The sequence below is a fragment of the Mandrillus leucophaeus genome, unplaced genomic scaffold (genome assembly GCF_000951045.1).
Source record: "Mandrillus leucophaeus isolate KB7577 unplaced genomic scaffold, Mleu.le_1.0 Scaffold559, whole genome shotgun sequence".
In the NCBI taxonomy this organism is placed as follows: Eukaryota; Metazoa; Chordata; class Mammalia; order Primates; family Cercopithecidae; genus Mandrillus; species Mandrillus leucophaeus.
Genome location: NW_012106019.1, coordinates 709,375 through 725,201, shown reverse-complemented (window position 1 = coordinate 725,201; position 15,827 = coordinate 709,375). Strand labels below are relative to the sequence as shown.

The following is a 15,827-nucleotide window of genomic DNA, read 5'->3' as shown; positions in this document are numbered from 1 at the left end:
GGGCAACATAGCAAGACCCTATCTCTCTATAAACACAAAAAATTAGCTGAGCGTGGTGGCACGTGCCTGTAGTCCCAGTTACTTGGGAGGCTGTGGTGGGAGGATCACTTGAGCCTGGGAGGCCAAGGCTGCAGTGAGCGGTGGCTGTGCCACTGCATTCTAGCCCAGGTGATAGAATGAAACCCTGTCTCAAAATTAAAAAAAAAAAAAAAAAATGTAAAGAAAGTGCTATGATTTGCTCATAGAGGCCAGGTTGCCAGCAAGTCATCATATGTCACTGTCTGGAGACAGACTCCCCTGTGAGTACGGTTTAAGTGTCTGCTGAAAGCAGTAAGAAGGTGTGAAGTGTAAGGACTGTTGGGGCTGTGTCTCCCACAACAAAGAAATGCTGGCAAGCAGTTCTCCTGCCTGTGTGCTGCCAGCAACACCCCTCTCTGGAGGGATTAATATGTTGATCAGCCCTCTGGAGGGTGGAGACCTCTCCAGTGGAAGAAGTCTGGCTAATCCTTTAGTTTCTCTGACAGCAGGTCTGAAAGGATCCCGTTGCCAGGAATCAAAGGCAGTTGTTACCTTGACAGCAGGAGTGCAGCATGTGAGCATCTCTCCTGGTCCCCATGTGATCTGTCACTGTGACGCTATGTGTTTGTACATGTGCGAGACTCCAGAAGGTAGACTACCCACGAGTGTCCCATATACCCTCTCCTGGAGGCAGGGCTGGGCCTACTGGGGTCAGCGTGCACTCTCTCTTTGCTGTTCCTCTGACGTCCACTGATGGGACCCTTTAAGCCAGACGCAGATCTCTCAGGGCAGACAGCATGATTCCTGATATGGGCAAAGTGCTGGGTAAGTAAGAGTGCCTCCACTTTCAACAAACCAATTGGCTGAAATTCTTCTTAACATAGGACACATATAAAAGGATGAGTGTTTTCCCTTCCAAGTGGCCGTAAATGTTGCTGGACAATTCTCAGCATCACATCAGAATGGTCTCAGGTGTTTTCTCCATCCGTACCTTTCTCACTTTGATTATTTTTGTCTTTCTTCATATATTCAAATACTTTGTAAACTGAGGATTGCTTGTGCTAATGGGCTCGTAAGTGTTCTGGGGTGAGTTGTGAGCACTTTTATAGACTTGAGGCCGACTCTGGTGACTGTGACTGCCCAGCGCCTCCTCAAGTCACCTGGATTTGTAAGCCTACTAGTCCCTGCTTTAGGTATGCTGTAACCTCATCTCTTATACTTTCATTCTGCAGACTAAAATTCTAGCTATTACACAGAGTTCCATTTAAAACAGGCTCAGGTATTCGTGTTCATCACTGTTGGTAAATGAAGATATTCTCATCACAAAATATTCATAAGCAGAAATATTTAATCAGTTGCAGTTTCTTCCTCCACCTATCCCTCTGCTTCCTTCCTTTACTAAAACTCCTCTTGGATTCTGTATCTTAGAGGGAGGCAAAAACATCAGGAAGAAAAATCTAATTCAAACTTGTGTTTTATTTGATTATATATTTTTCCTCTGAAGCACAAAGTGTTTCGTAAACATGCATCTTTCACAGCAGCAAGTTACTGTGACTTGAACATCTCTGCCTTTCCCACCCTGAGAGTACAAAAGCATTCACATCTGAATGGCTCTGCATCCTAGCTACCCATTATGATTCTTTGTGGGAGTTCCTCTCCTCTATATATTTGTGGAACTTCCCCCACAAATTATTTTTTCATTTATTCATGCAGAGCCTGGGCTAGAGCTCACCACTAAGATTCCTAAACAGGGTTGCCACAGATGCCAAAACTGGAACTGTGCTGTTGCGAATGCAGTCCAGCTGCAGATCCCAGTGAAAGCTGTGATGCTGTCACTCTGGCCTCACTGCTGCTGCGCTGGTGCTGGCACTCCACACCCCCGCCTTGGTTGCTTTGGAGTAGCTCTCACCTCAGGCACCTCAGCCAGTGATGCTTTTGCGAAGTGAGAAAAAGGATGCTTCCTTGCTCTATGTTACAGTGATGACAAAGGGTTCTAGAACAGGGTTGGTTAGCCCTAAAGCGCGAAGAGTTAGATCCCAGAGTGCTTTATTCTGAATTGAACTGCACTGGTCTTGCTGCAGCCAGAGCTACCACTTGGAACTAATCTAGTTGGAATTCTGATGTTGCATCTGTCTTTGAACCCAGGAATCTAGGACTTTGCTACCACCGGCACCTTGTCATTTGGGATTCCTGCCAATATCCTGGTCAATTCTGTTTCTGAAAATAAAAATAGAATGTTTCTTTCTTTGCTTTTTGGAGTGGTGGGAAGGCTTGTGCCCCAAAGTTTCTAGTTGTAAGACAGCTGTTAATTCATACACACAGGGCCCAAACATATGGCTGGAATGCCTGGGTCCCCAATGTCTGTGCTTTAGCTGCTAAATTCACTGCCTTTCAACCCTTAGGTTCTTTTGCTAAATGTACTATCCAAATACCTTGCCCTCTTTGGTAAATTTTCTGTTGTCTCTCTTTATATCTTACTTATTTTGCTTCCTCCAACTGTATACATGTTAAACCTAATTTGGGTCAGGATTTAATTATTTTCCCAGGAGCATCTGTAGTATCTAGCAATTCAGTTTATTCCAATAGATTCTGTACTATAGGGATGAAGGGGATGGGTTCTCTTATTCTCCTTAACTTGGATGTATCTGAGTCTCAGCTCCAACCTAACCGAAGTGCTCTGCGTTTGCAGCCAGTTATAGTTCAAGTTTCAAACACGTTATTTGCAAGTAACTCTCCCCCCACCACTATAGAACATTCTATCCTCTCACCGTCTTCCTTTGTCTTCCTACTCTCAACCATTACTTTGACATCTTCCTCCTCCCTTGCCTGCCTGCTAGAACAGCCACCAAATTGCTGCATGTTCTTGGTGTTTATCAGTGGTTGGCACAGGGAACTCTTCCGTCAGTGTCTTTCCTATAGTCTTCTTTTTCCTCAGGAGGAGTATCTATTTATCTACATAAAACAATCAGAGAATTATGTTGAGAGAAACTAATTCAAACATTGGGGAAACAATAGAGATTAATATAACAATACCATGTAGCCACCACTTACATTTTGTAAATGTTAACATTTTCCCATTTTGCTTCAGATTTTTTGAATTCAATATCTTACAGATACAGTGACACTGTGTGTATGTGACTCCCCGAGTCATCTATTTACTTCTCCCTAGCCCATAACTCCCTAAGTCCCCCAGAAATAATCATTCATTCCTGAAATAGGTTTTTTCCTTCCCATAATTTTTTTTTTTTTGGAGACAGAGTCTAGCTCTGTTGCCCAGACTGGAGTGCAGTGGCGGGATCTTGGCTCACTGTAACCTCCGCCTCCCAAGCCTAAGCAATTCTTGTGCCTCAGCCTCCCGAGTAGCTGGGATTACAGGCACACGCCACCATGCCCAGATAATTTTTGTATTTTAGTAGAGATAGGGCTTCACCATGTTGGCTAGACTGGTCCTGAACTCCTGACCTCAGGTGATCCACCTGCCTCGGCCTCCCAAAGTGCTGGGATTATAGGCGTAAGCCACCATGCTCAGCCCCCATACATGTTTTGATACATTTTATATAAGTGCGTATGCCCAAATAATTATATAATATTATTTTATGGGTTTAAAATTTAAGTGTATGATATCATTCAGTGCATCACATTTTCCAACTTTTTTTTCATTCAAACTTAAGTTTTTTAGATTTTTTCCTTGTTCATACATTAGATGTAATTCATTCATTTAAACTACTGTAGAGATTATATTTGACACTATACTCATTTCTCAATTGATGGGGCAAATAGCTACTTTAAATTCCCTTTTTTCCCACTCTTCCAACTCTTGCCTTATTACCTCTGAAAAATTTCATTACTCCCTCCTGATTCTGACAGAAGCTGTCTTACCTTATTTGTCTCCAATGTTGAATGAAGTAAACTGATACCTGAAGTGACAGACAGGGCAGCTAAAGGACAAGAACAGACTCCAAAGTTATGAGTCCTGAAATGGTGACCTGAAGATGCTCTAAGGGTTGAAATGAGGTTGGTGGAGATGCTGTGCCTGGCACAGCGAGAGTGTGGGGATCTGGGGTAAGACAACCCACGCTTGAATTCCAGCTTCACTCCGTTCTAATTGCTTGAATTTTCCTCTAAACCTTTTAATCCCCACCTCCCATCTCAAGGTCCTAATGGATAGTTTATGGAGTTGTTTTGAGGGTTAAATGAAATAATTCCTACAGAGCTTGTAATGCATTGCCTGGCATATGGTAAGCATTCTGCTCTTCTTTGTTGTGGTTATTCGTTTAGTTGAATGCAGACACTTCTATTTTGGTAGGGGGATCTATGTAAGATCTACTTCTGCCTCTTCGCTGGAACTGTCTCTCTCTCTCTCTCTCTCTCTCTCTCTCTCTCTGTGTGTGTGTGTGTGTGTGTGTGCACTTATGTCTGTTCAAAAAGGGATGAGGAGGGACTAGCTACAAAGCTCTTATAACCATGAGCTTATATGGAAGACCATCTCACTCCTGCTTCAAAGGCAAGATGGACTTTTTGATGTGTCGAGGATTCGATATTAATTCAAGGGAATTGTTCAATATCTTAACATCTAAGAGCATTATTAATAATGGGATGTAAAGATTGCCTTGAAATATAGTCTGTAAAAATAACTTGAGTTATTTCACTACATTAAACACAGTCTTAAATGGTCTTTGCATATGTATGTTTCAACTTATCTGCAACCTCCACGAACCTATTCAACCCCCTATTTAAACCCACCCCAAATGACAGTTTTTATTAAGAAATAAAAATGTATATATTCAGATAAAGGTAGTGAGAGGCTATCAGTTTGGGAAGGGGGAGACTTTGTGACCTGCAAGATTTTAGTGACTCCATCTTCATTCTTAGAAAAACTGGTTTGTATTACTGCTCTTTGTAGGCATTATGCAGCCAAAACACACAGACGCTATTGAAAGAAACAAAGGTTGTTCTTTGCTGGGAAAAATGCTAAAGGTAGAATGGGAACCTCTTCAGAGTGCCTTTTTCTTCCGAAATTATTCTGAAACAATTAGTCAGGGTTGTTCAGAGAAAGGCTGTTTCAAACGGCTCTACTAACGCAAAACTGTGATGATTGTAGCCAGGGACGCAGAAGGAAGTCGGGCCAAATAGGGGTACTGAGCACAAGGAGAATTCACACAGAAGGCGTTCATGTTGAGGACATTTTTGTTTGTTTTTCTTTCTTTTTTTTTTTGAAATAGTCTTGCTCTGTCGCCCAGTCTGGAGTGCAGAGGTACGATCTCCATCTTGGCTCCCTGTAACCTCCGCCTCCTGGGTTCAAGCGATTCTCCTGCCTACGCCTCCCAAGTAGCTGAGATTACAGGTGTGCCCCACCCTACTCAGCTAATTTTTGTGTTTTCAGTAGGGATGGGGTTTCACCATGTTGGCCAGGCTGGTCTCAAACTCCTGGCCTCAGGTGATCCACCCACCTTGGCCTTCCAAAGCATTGGGATTACAGGTGTGAGCCACCCTGCCTGGTCAGGAATTTTTTTTTTTTTTTTCCTGAGCCGGAGTCTGGCTGTGTTGCCCAGGCTGGAGTGCAGTGGCGCAATCTGGGCTCACTGCAAGCTCCACCTCCCAGGTTACGTCATTCTCTTGCCTCAACCTCCCAAGTAGCTGGGACTACAGGCGCCCGTCACCACGCTCTGCTAATTTTTTTGTATTTTTAGTAGATACAGGATTTCACTGTGTTAGCCAGGATGGTCTCAAGCTGACCTCATGATCTGCTCGCCTCGGCCTCCCAAAGTGCTGGGATTACACGCGTGAGCCACCGCGCCCGGCCTGGCCAGGAAATATTTTTAAACGAATCCCGTGGATGAACTGAGGAGGCGGTGTTGGTTAAGACCCAAATTCTCTGGTAGCCAGCAATGGGTCATAGTCTACTCACAGTTGGCGTTTCTATGGACGTTCTGAAAAATTAACGTCTTTCACCGGGACGAAAATAAAGAGATACCATCTTTGGGAAATACTACATGTCCCTATTAGGACCTGGCTCCTAATATTAGTTTTGTACTCATTTTGCAAAACTGCATGTATTCTGCAAAGATGTCTCTCTCCTAAATATGACAGTATCTGTAATAACAACATTTTTTAAAAAAACTGAGTTTGTTCTTTTTTACTGCATTTTTTTCTGCATATTAAATCTTTGAGAACTGTGTTGGAACTATATTGCCTTACTGAGTAGTAACATTTTGTGTAAGCCAAGAGTGGCACGCAGTAATAAAATGTAGCGGCCATTTTCAAGGGAGTTTTATCCTTTGTGGTATCAAGTACCAGACTATGTGTTAACAGACTAGTAACACATAGAATTACTACTCATAGTTCCTACTCAGTAAGTATGTAACTCAATAAGGCGATATAAAGATGACATTTATTGAGGGATGCAAGATAATGTAAACATGTAAACAGGAACTGGCAAACTGTTCAGTAAGGATCACGGGACTGCAATTTCTATTCTAAAGCTCATTTTAAGTAGCTTTTCTTAACTTAGAGAATTAAAATTCTTATGGTTGATGGATTTCAATAGATTTCTCTTTCTGTACTTCACTGGGATTCTATTTTTCCTACATTTTCTTATAGAAACTTTTTCATGTTGACTGATATTTTAAAAATGAATATTGATATTTACATATTTCAAACCCTAGTAAGAATTAGTAGATCAATTTATAGAAGTTCATAAGGAGATATTTGTTGAGACAGTTTCCTACACATTTTCTAGGAAGAAATATTTGATTTTAAGTATTTTGGAGGTTACTGGGAATTTACACATCATGTTACATCAGAAATAACAGTGCAAAAACAGAATGCTGAGAATAGAACCTGAAAGGAGGGCAAGAAGAAGAGATTCTTACATGGGTTTAGGTAATTTGAGGTATAATACTCTCACTAAGAGTTTTTATATTACTTGAGATACATCAAATAATTATTATTTTTCTTTTTACAGATACCCACAATTGTGTTATAATTTCCTCTGGTGATAAACCTGAGCACCGATGCTTGACCTATTGTAAGTAAGAAAGTCATATATGGGCCGGATGCAGTGCCTCATGCCTGTAATTCCAGCACTTTGGGAGGCTGAGGCTGGCAGATCATGATGTCAAGAGATCGCGACCATCCTGGCCAACATGGCGAAATCTCATCTCTACTAAAAATACAAAAATTAGCCAGGCGTGGTGGCGTGCGCCTGTAGTCCCAGGTACTCGGGAGGTTGAGGCAGGAGAATTGCTTGAACCCAGGAGGCAGAGGTTACAGTGAACCTAGATGGTGCCACTGCATTCCAGCCTGAGTGACAGAGCAAGACTCTGTCTCAAAAATAAAAATAAAATAAAATAAAATAAAATAAAGTCATATATGGCAAAATCCAGTCTTGTATTTTGACCTCTTTTGTTTTTTCTTTTCTTTTTTTCTTCTTTTTTGAGACAGAGTCTTGCTCTGTTGCCCAGGTTGGACTGCAGTGGTGTCATCTTGGCTCACTGCCACCTCCACCTCCCGGGTTCAAGTGATTCTCCTGCCTCAGCCTCCCGAGTAGCTGGGACTACAGGCATGCACCACCAAGCCCAGCTAATTTTTGTATTTTTGGTAGAGACAGGGTTTCACCATGTTGGCCAGTCTGGTCTCGAACTCCTGAGCCACCTGTCTCGGCTTCTCAAAGTGCTGGGATTACAGGTGTAAGCCACTGCTCTGGCCTATTTTGACCTCCTTTCTGTCTTTACTTAAAATAGAAAATAAAAATAAAAAAGATTTAAATCATAAATGGTTAGGGATAGTAAAACCTCTTTGTTCTGTAAGTGAATATCCTCACCTTGTTCTGTCTAAGTTTAGCTTTAGCAGTTTAAACTCCCAGAGTTCTTCTTGTGATATTGTTGCGTACTCAATAAATCATTGCTATTGTTGTTGTTGGTAAAATAGGTGAAAAATGAGTGTGGAGATGCGTTTTCCCCCTTTGTGACTTGATATTAAAATTTTTCTTCACAAACCATTATAGGGACCTACCTATTTGTTGGTCTTACAATGGTGGGTCATTTTGCAACCTATTATAATTTGCTCCAAATAAAATAGTTTTTATCTTCAAATAGAAACACATTGGAGAGAAGTAATGAGACACCATTTGGGATTGTTGGCAATTTTAAATGTTCAAAAAATGAAGTCACAAAAGCAGTAGAACAAAAAGCCTCACCCTGGCTCATTAGATTATTTAACCAGCAGTTGGCGTTGGCACCAGATCATTAGCCAGACTGTTAAAAAAAAGTGCTAGGGGCTGGTAACCCTGTCCTCTGTGGGGAAAAAAATCTAAAATATGTCCCTTATTATACCTTTTGGTACACAGATTTCCCTTATGAATTTCTGATTAGAAGAAAATATGAGGATATGGCATTGTAAGCCATGAGTGGCATACAGCCATAAAATGTAGTGGCCATCTTCAGGGGAGTTTTATCCTTTGACTATCAAGTTTTGTATTGTCAGGGTGTCTTGTCCTGCCTGGTTCAAAGCACCCATGGCTCACATATTGATGCTCAGAGAGAGAGAGATTCCAGGGAAAATGCATTGGAAAAGTACTTGTAAGAGCTTCTGCAGAGTGGAGTGGCATGTACAGATCCTTCTCCAAATATTAAGCAGTGTGTGTCTATTTTTGGCGTCACATTATAAATAGGCCTTCTGCTTATTGCGATACAGGAAAAATACTTCCAAGGTGATTTACATTCAGCTCTACCATGTTGTAATATTTAAGGCTGCAGTACTTTTATAGATAATGCTAATTTGCTGGTGAGGTTTATTAGCTTTGTGAGTCTCAGCTGGTAGATGCAAGGATCTGTAGTTAGGGGAAGCTCTAGGATTTTCTCTGATGAATCCCAATACGTTAACAGGAAATATTAGCCACACACAGTATGATTGATAAAGTTCTCTACTTCTTGTTTTTTAAAAAATATACCATTTCACAGTTTTGGGGGATTACCAGAAGCTGGACGTTTTGTGTTAAAGTGTGTGTGTGGTTCACGAGTCCTCATTTTTCCAGGACAAGAAAGGTCTCTCTCTTCTCCTGCAGTCTTCAATGAAGCTTCAGAGCCAAGCTCTACATTTTCCAGGGGGCGTCTGTTGATTTTTGTTAAATATATACCCATCAGTTTCAATGGACAGGCTAAAAGTTAGGCATTCATGAATTAGGTGTATTTTTTTAACTTATGGAATTAGACTTCTTTCAAATTGTTGATCAGTAAAACTGATGATAAGTAAAACCATATGTGTTAGTTTTAAACACTATACAACAGGAGCATCCTGTTTAATCAGCATAATCTTTTCAGAGAACACTATGTTGAAAAAGGGTTCTTAACTTCTCATGGTAAGCATTTGGGATTTGGAAAACTTGGATCTCTTTCCCTACTTCTGTGTGAAGCCATTCTCTACCACTCTTTGGTAAAAGGCAGTAGCCAGAAAACTGTAAGTAAAACTCTATATCCTGGAAAAGATCAATGGGGAGAACATTTGGTCACGTAAGAGCAGAGATGAGTTTCAGGAGGGATGAAAGGACAGATGGCCCTGCAGGGTCTGCCAAGATGTTCAGAGGCCCCAGGACAGCCAAGACAACAAATGGACTGTGCTCTCCCTGTTACGTGGACAGCACCAGGGTGGGGAGTTCTGGTTATTTAGCAAAAGACTTTGCTCCAGGATTAAGAAAGTGTAGGACTTTCTAATTAGCTGCTTCCTGACAATAGCTGGGTTTTGTGATCTTTGCATCTGCTGCGTTTTGCTCATTTGCTCATCTGCTCATTGACTGCATAAGTTCTGTTTAGATGGTATTTGATTTTTGCTGACTTCCCTCATATAATTATTAATACTTCTTCAGTGACTGATAAGGTCTAGGTACTAGATATATAATAGTGAACAAGAAGGGCATGGCTCCTACTGTTATAGAGCTTATGGTCTAGTATGGAAAATGAAAATGAAACTAGTTGTAATAATGCATAATGAGGGCTATAAAAGAGAAATTGCAGAGTTCCGTAGGTGTACATAGGAGGGAAACCTAAGATAATCTGCAGGTCAGAGAAAGTCTCTCTGGAAGGGATATGTAGTCTGAGACCTGAAGGATGAATAGAAGTTTGCTTATAAAGATTCCAGATAGAGAAGATGGCATGTATGAAGTTGTTAAAGTAAGAGAGATTTTTATATATTTGAGCAATTGGAGGGTAAAGTGGAGAGAAGGATAAAATGGAGGGCCTGGAGAGTTTTTGTCTCCTTTTCTCCCTTCCTACACTCTAGGATATAGGCAGGCATGAGGAAGGCCAGGAGAGGGTTTTGGTGGGACAGAGTTTAAATTTTGGCAGGAGGAAGTACTTCACTGGGAAGTGGGAAGTATGTCTTTGGAAAGGCATCATAGGAACAAGGATTGACTGACTCACAAAGGTAGAAAATAAGGTTAGTTTAGGGTTAAATTCTCTGCATGGTGTGGTTTGAGGGTAAAGTGAGGAGGAAGCAATTTGGGAATCAATAGAATACAGTAGTAGCTAGGATAACCCAGATGGTACCTATAGAGAAAGCAGAGAAGAACCAAAACAGAACTCTGGAAAACACTGACGTTTAGTTGACAGGCAGAGAAGCACTGCAAAGATGATGAGAAGGACAGTTCGGAAAGAGACAGGGAGAGCTGGGAAACTGGGGAATCACAGAAGTGAAAGGAGAGAGTTTTTCAGGACTGGGGCTTGCCTCGGGCACAAAATTTAAAAAGGTGACAAAAAACTCAGGAATTGAGATAAGTAATATTTTAATGCAATATTTAAAAAAAATCAAAGTTAATGCAAAAAATCCACGATGAACAAAACATCACATTTTTAAATAAAAATGGGATCCAAATTACTGAATTTTATTTTTGCTGCAAGTTCCAATATGGTTGACAGGACACTGTGGAATTTATATTTAGAAGTCTTATTTTTCTAAGTTTGATATTTTGTTCATCTGGAAAGAAGAAATAATGAGTAATGTTAAATGTGGCTGAGAAGTCAGTCAAGATAAGGACTGAAATGAGTCCATTGGATTTAGCGACCAGGCATTGTCATTGGATCTTTTTCTACCTTGTCTTAATAAATTGCAATGGAAATTATCTTCCTGTCTCTGTGAACATAATCATCACCTCCAAAAAAGCTGAGTTCTTTTATGAATGAGTGGATTGTATAACTATAAACTTATATTTTTGTTCAAATTTTTATTGTGACAAAATACATATAACATAAAATTTGCCATCTTAACCTTTTTGCTTGTTTGTTTTAGGTTCAGGGGTACATTTACAAGTTTGTTACATAGGCCAACTCAGGTCACGGGGATTTATTGTACAGATTATTTCATCACCCATGTACGAGGCCTAGTACCCAATAGTTATTTTTTGTGTTCCTCTTCCTCCTCCCATCATCCACCCTTAAGTAGGCCCCAGTGTCTATTGTTTCCCTCTTTGTGTTGGTGAGTGCTCCTCATTTAGCTCCCACTTATAAGTGAGGACATGTGGTATTTGGTTTTTTGTTCCCCTGTTAGTTTGCCAACGATAATGGCCTCCAGATCCGTCCATGTTCCCGTAAAAGACATGATCTCATTCTTTTCTGTTGCTGCATAGTATTCCATGGTGTGTATATACCACATTTTCTTTATCCATCTGTCACTGATGTGCATTTAGGTTGATTCTATGTCTTTGCTATTGTCAATAGTGCTGCAATAAACATTTGCGTGTGTGTGTCTTTATGGTAGAATAATTTATATTCCTCTGGGTATAAACCCAGTGATGAGATTGCTGGGTTGAATGGTAATTCTGTTTTTGGCTTTTTAAGGAATCACCACACTGCTTTCCACAATGGCTGAACTAATTTACACTCCCACTAACTGTGTATAAAGTGTTCCCTTTTCTCCACAATCTCGTCAGCATCTGTTATTTTTTTGACATTTAATAATAGTCATTCTGACTGGTGTAAGGTGGTATCTCATTGTGGTTTTGGTTTGCATTTCTCTAACAATCAGTGACATAGAGCTTTTTCTCATAGGATTGTTGGTGACATGTATGCCTTCTTTTGAGTTCTCTGTTCATGTCCTTTGCCCACTTTTTAATGGGATTGAATTTTTTCTTGTAAATTTGTTTGTTTCTTGTAGATGCTGGATATTAGACCTTTGTCAGATGCATAGTTTGCAAATATTTTCTCCCACTCTGTAGGTTGTCTGTTTACTCTGTTGATAGTTTATAGTTTCTTTTGCTGTGCAGAAGCTCATAAGTTTAAAGATCCCATTTGTCAATTTCTGCTTCTGTTGTAATGGCTTTTGGTATCTTTGTCATGAAATCTTTGCCCGTTCCTATGTCCAGAATGGTATTACCTAGGTTGTCTTCCGAGGTTTTTATAGTTTTGTGTTTTACATTTAAATTTTTAATTCATCCTGAGTTGATTTTTGTATATGGTATAAGGAAAGGCTCCAGTTTCAATCTTCTGCATATGGCTAGCCAGTTATCCCAACACCATTTATTAAATAGGTAGTCTTTTCCCCATTGCTTGCTTTTGTTGGATTTGTTGAAGATCAAATGATCATAGGTGTGTGGTCTTATTCCTAGGCTGTGTATTCTGTTCCATCAGTCTACGTGTCTGTTTTTGTGTCAGTTTTGGTTACATGCTGTTTTGGTTACTTAGACTTGTAGTATAGTTTGAAATCAGGTAGCATGATGTCTCCAGCTTTGTTCTTTTGGCTTAGGATTTCCTTGGCTATTCAGACTCTTTTTTGGTTTCATGCAAATTTTAAAATAGTTTTTTTCCACACAAAGAAATTGACATAATAACCAGCTAACAATACAATGATGGAATCAAATCACACATACCAATACTAATGTTGAATGTAAATGCATTAAATGTCCCACTTAAAATGTGCATAGTGACAAGCTAGATAAAAAGCAAGACCCAATGGTGGGTTGTCTTCAAGAGACCCATTCCACATGTAATGACACCCATGGGTTCAAAATAAAGGGATGGAGAAAAATCTACCAAGCAAATCGAAATCAGAAAAAAGCAGGGCTTGCAATCGTAATTTCAGACAAAACAGACTTTAAACAAAGATCAAAAAAGACAAACAAGGGCATTACATAATGGTAAAGGGTTCAATTCAACAAGAAAACCTTACTATCCTAAACACATATGCACCTAACACATGAGTGCTCAGATTTATAAAGCAAGTTCTTAGAGACCGACAAAGAGACTTAGACTCCCACACAATAATAGTGGGAGACTTCAACACTCTACTGACAATATTAGATAGATCATTGAGGCAGAACGTTAACAAAAATATTCAGGATCTGAACTCAACATTGGACCAAATGGATCTGCTAGATCTCTACAGAACTCTCCATCCCTAAACAACAGAATATACATTCTTCTCATTGCCACATACTCTAAAATCAAACACATAATTGGACATAAAACAGTCTTCAGCAAATGCAAAAGAACTGAAATCACTCCAAACACACTTTTGTGATAAAAATAGAAGTCAAGACTAAAAACATGCTCAAAACCATGCAATTTCATGGAAATTAAACAACATGCTCCTGAATGGCTTTTGGGTAAATAACAAAATTGAGGCAGAAATAAAGAAGTTCTTTGAAACTAATGAGAACAAAGACACCAGAATCTTGGGGACACAGCTAAGGCAGTGTTAAGCGGGAAATTCATAGCACTAAATGTCCATATCTCAAAGTTACAAACATGTTCAAATCAACAACCTAACATCACAACTGAAAGAATTAGAGAAGTAAGAGTAAACCAACCCCAATGCTAGCAGAAGACAAGAAATAACCCAAATCAGAGCTGAACTGAAGGAAATTGAGACACAAAAAACCATTCAAAAGATCAATGAATCCAGGAATTGGTTTTGTAAGAAAATTAATAAGATTGATAGGCTGCTAGCTAGACAAATAAAGAAGAAAAGAGAGACAATCCAAAAAACATAATTAGAAATGACAAACGGCACGATAAAGGGCATGTTATCACCGACCCACAGAAATAAAAGTAACCATCAGAAACTACTATAAACACCTCTATGCATACAAACTAGAAAACCTAGAAGAGATGGATAAATTCCTGGCTACATATATCATCCCAAGACTGAACCAGGAAGAAATTGATTCCCTGAAGAGACCAATAATGAGCTCCAAAATTGAATCAGTAATAAGTAGGCTACCAACCAAAAATAGCCCAGGACCAGATAGATTCACAGCTGAATTCTACCGCGTATACAAGGAAGGACTGGTATCATTCCTACTGAAACTATTCTAAAAAATTGAGGAGGATGGACTCCTCCCCAACTCATTCTATGAGGCCAGCATTATCCTGATACCAAAATCTGTCATAGATGCCACGAAAAAAGAAAATTTCAGACCAATATCCTTGAGGAACATAGATGCAAAATCTTCAATGAAATACTGGCAAATCGAATCCAGCAGCACATCAAAAAGCGAATCCATCACAATCAAGTAGACTTCATAGCCAGGATGCAAGGTTGGGTCAACATACACAAATAAATAAATATGATTCATCACATAAACAGAATTAAAGACAAAAAAGCCACATATGATTATCTCAATAGATGCAGAAAAGGCTTTCAATAAAATTCAACATTCCTTCATTCTCAACAAACTAGGTATTAAAGGAACCTACCTAAAAATAATAAGAACCATCTATGACAAACCACAGTCAACATCGTACTGGATGGGCAAAAGCTGGAAGCATCCCCCTCGAAAACTGGCACAATACAAGGATGCCCTTTCCCACCACTTCTCTTCAACATAGTAAGTTCTGGCCAGAGCAGTCAGACAAGAGAAAGAAAGAAAAGATATCCAAATAGAAAGAGAGGAAGTCAAACTGTCCCTGTTTGCAGATGGCATAATACTATATCTAGAAAACGCCACAGTCTCACCCCAAAAGCTCCTTCTGCTAATAAACAACTTCAGCAAAGTTTTAGGGTACAAAATCAATGTACAAAAATCACCAGCATTCGTATACTCCAGCAGCTAAGCTGAGAGCCAAATGAGGAAGACAGTCCCATTCACAATTGCCACAAAAAGAATAAAATACCTAGGAATGTAACTAACCAGGGAGGTGAAAGATTTCTACAATGAGAATTATAAAACACTGCTCAAAGAAGTCAGAAAAGACACAATCAAATGGAAAAACATTCCATGCTCATTAATAAGAAGAATCTTAAAATCATAAAAATGATCATACTACCCAAAGCTATTTACAGATGCAATGCTATACCTATCAAACTACATTGACATTCAAACAAATGACATTCATCACATCTTAATCATTTTTAGGAGTTTAATTATATTAATTATATTCTTACTGTTGTGTAATAATTACCACCATTCACCTCCAGAACTCTTTTCATCTTACAAAACTGAAACTCTACACTCATGAAACCCTTTGATTTAAAGTCTATTTTTCTGTATTATTATTGCCACCATGCTCTATTGGTTATTGCTTGCATGGAATATTTTTTTTATCCTCTAACTTTCAATCGGTTAATGTCCTTGGGTCTAAAGTGAGATATCTATCTATCCTGCAGATAGCATATAGTTAGATCATATGTTTTTATTCATTCTGCCAATCTCTGTCTTTGGAGAATTTAATCCATTTATATTTTAAGGAATTATTAATAGGAAGGGACTTATGCCATTTTGCTGCTTGTTTTCTATATGTCTTACAACTTTTTTGTTTTTCATTTACGGTATTACTACTTTCTTTTGTGTTTAGTTGATTTTTTTTTTTTTTTTTTTTTTT

General features: G+C 39.3%; 1 long non-coding RNA gene across 1 annotated transcript in view; it reads left to right on the top strand.

Moving 5' to 3' along the window:
* Positions 1-561: 561 nt before the first annotated feature.
* The window catches only part of LOC105552463, a 34,134-nt gene continuing 18,868 nt past the window's right edge, over positions 562-15,827 (top strand). Inside the window, exons 1-2 of the long non-coding RNA XR_001008014.1 lie at positions 562-843; positions 6,983-7,045. This is a non-coding gene — a long non-coding RNA (uncharacterized LOC105552463). The remainder of the gene's footprint in view (positions 844-6,982; positions 7,046-15,827) is intronic.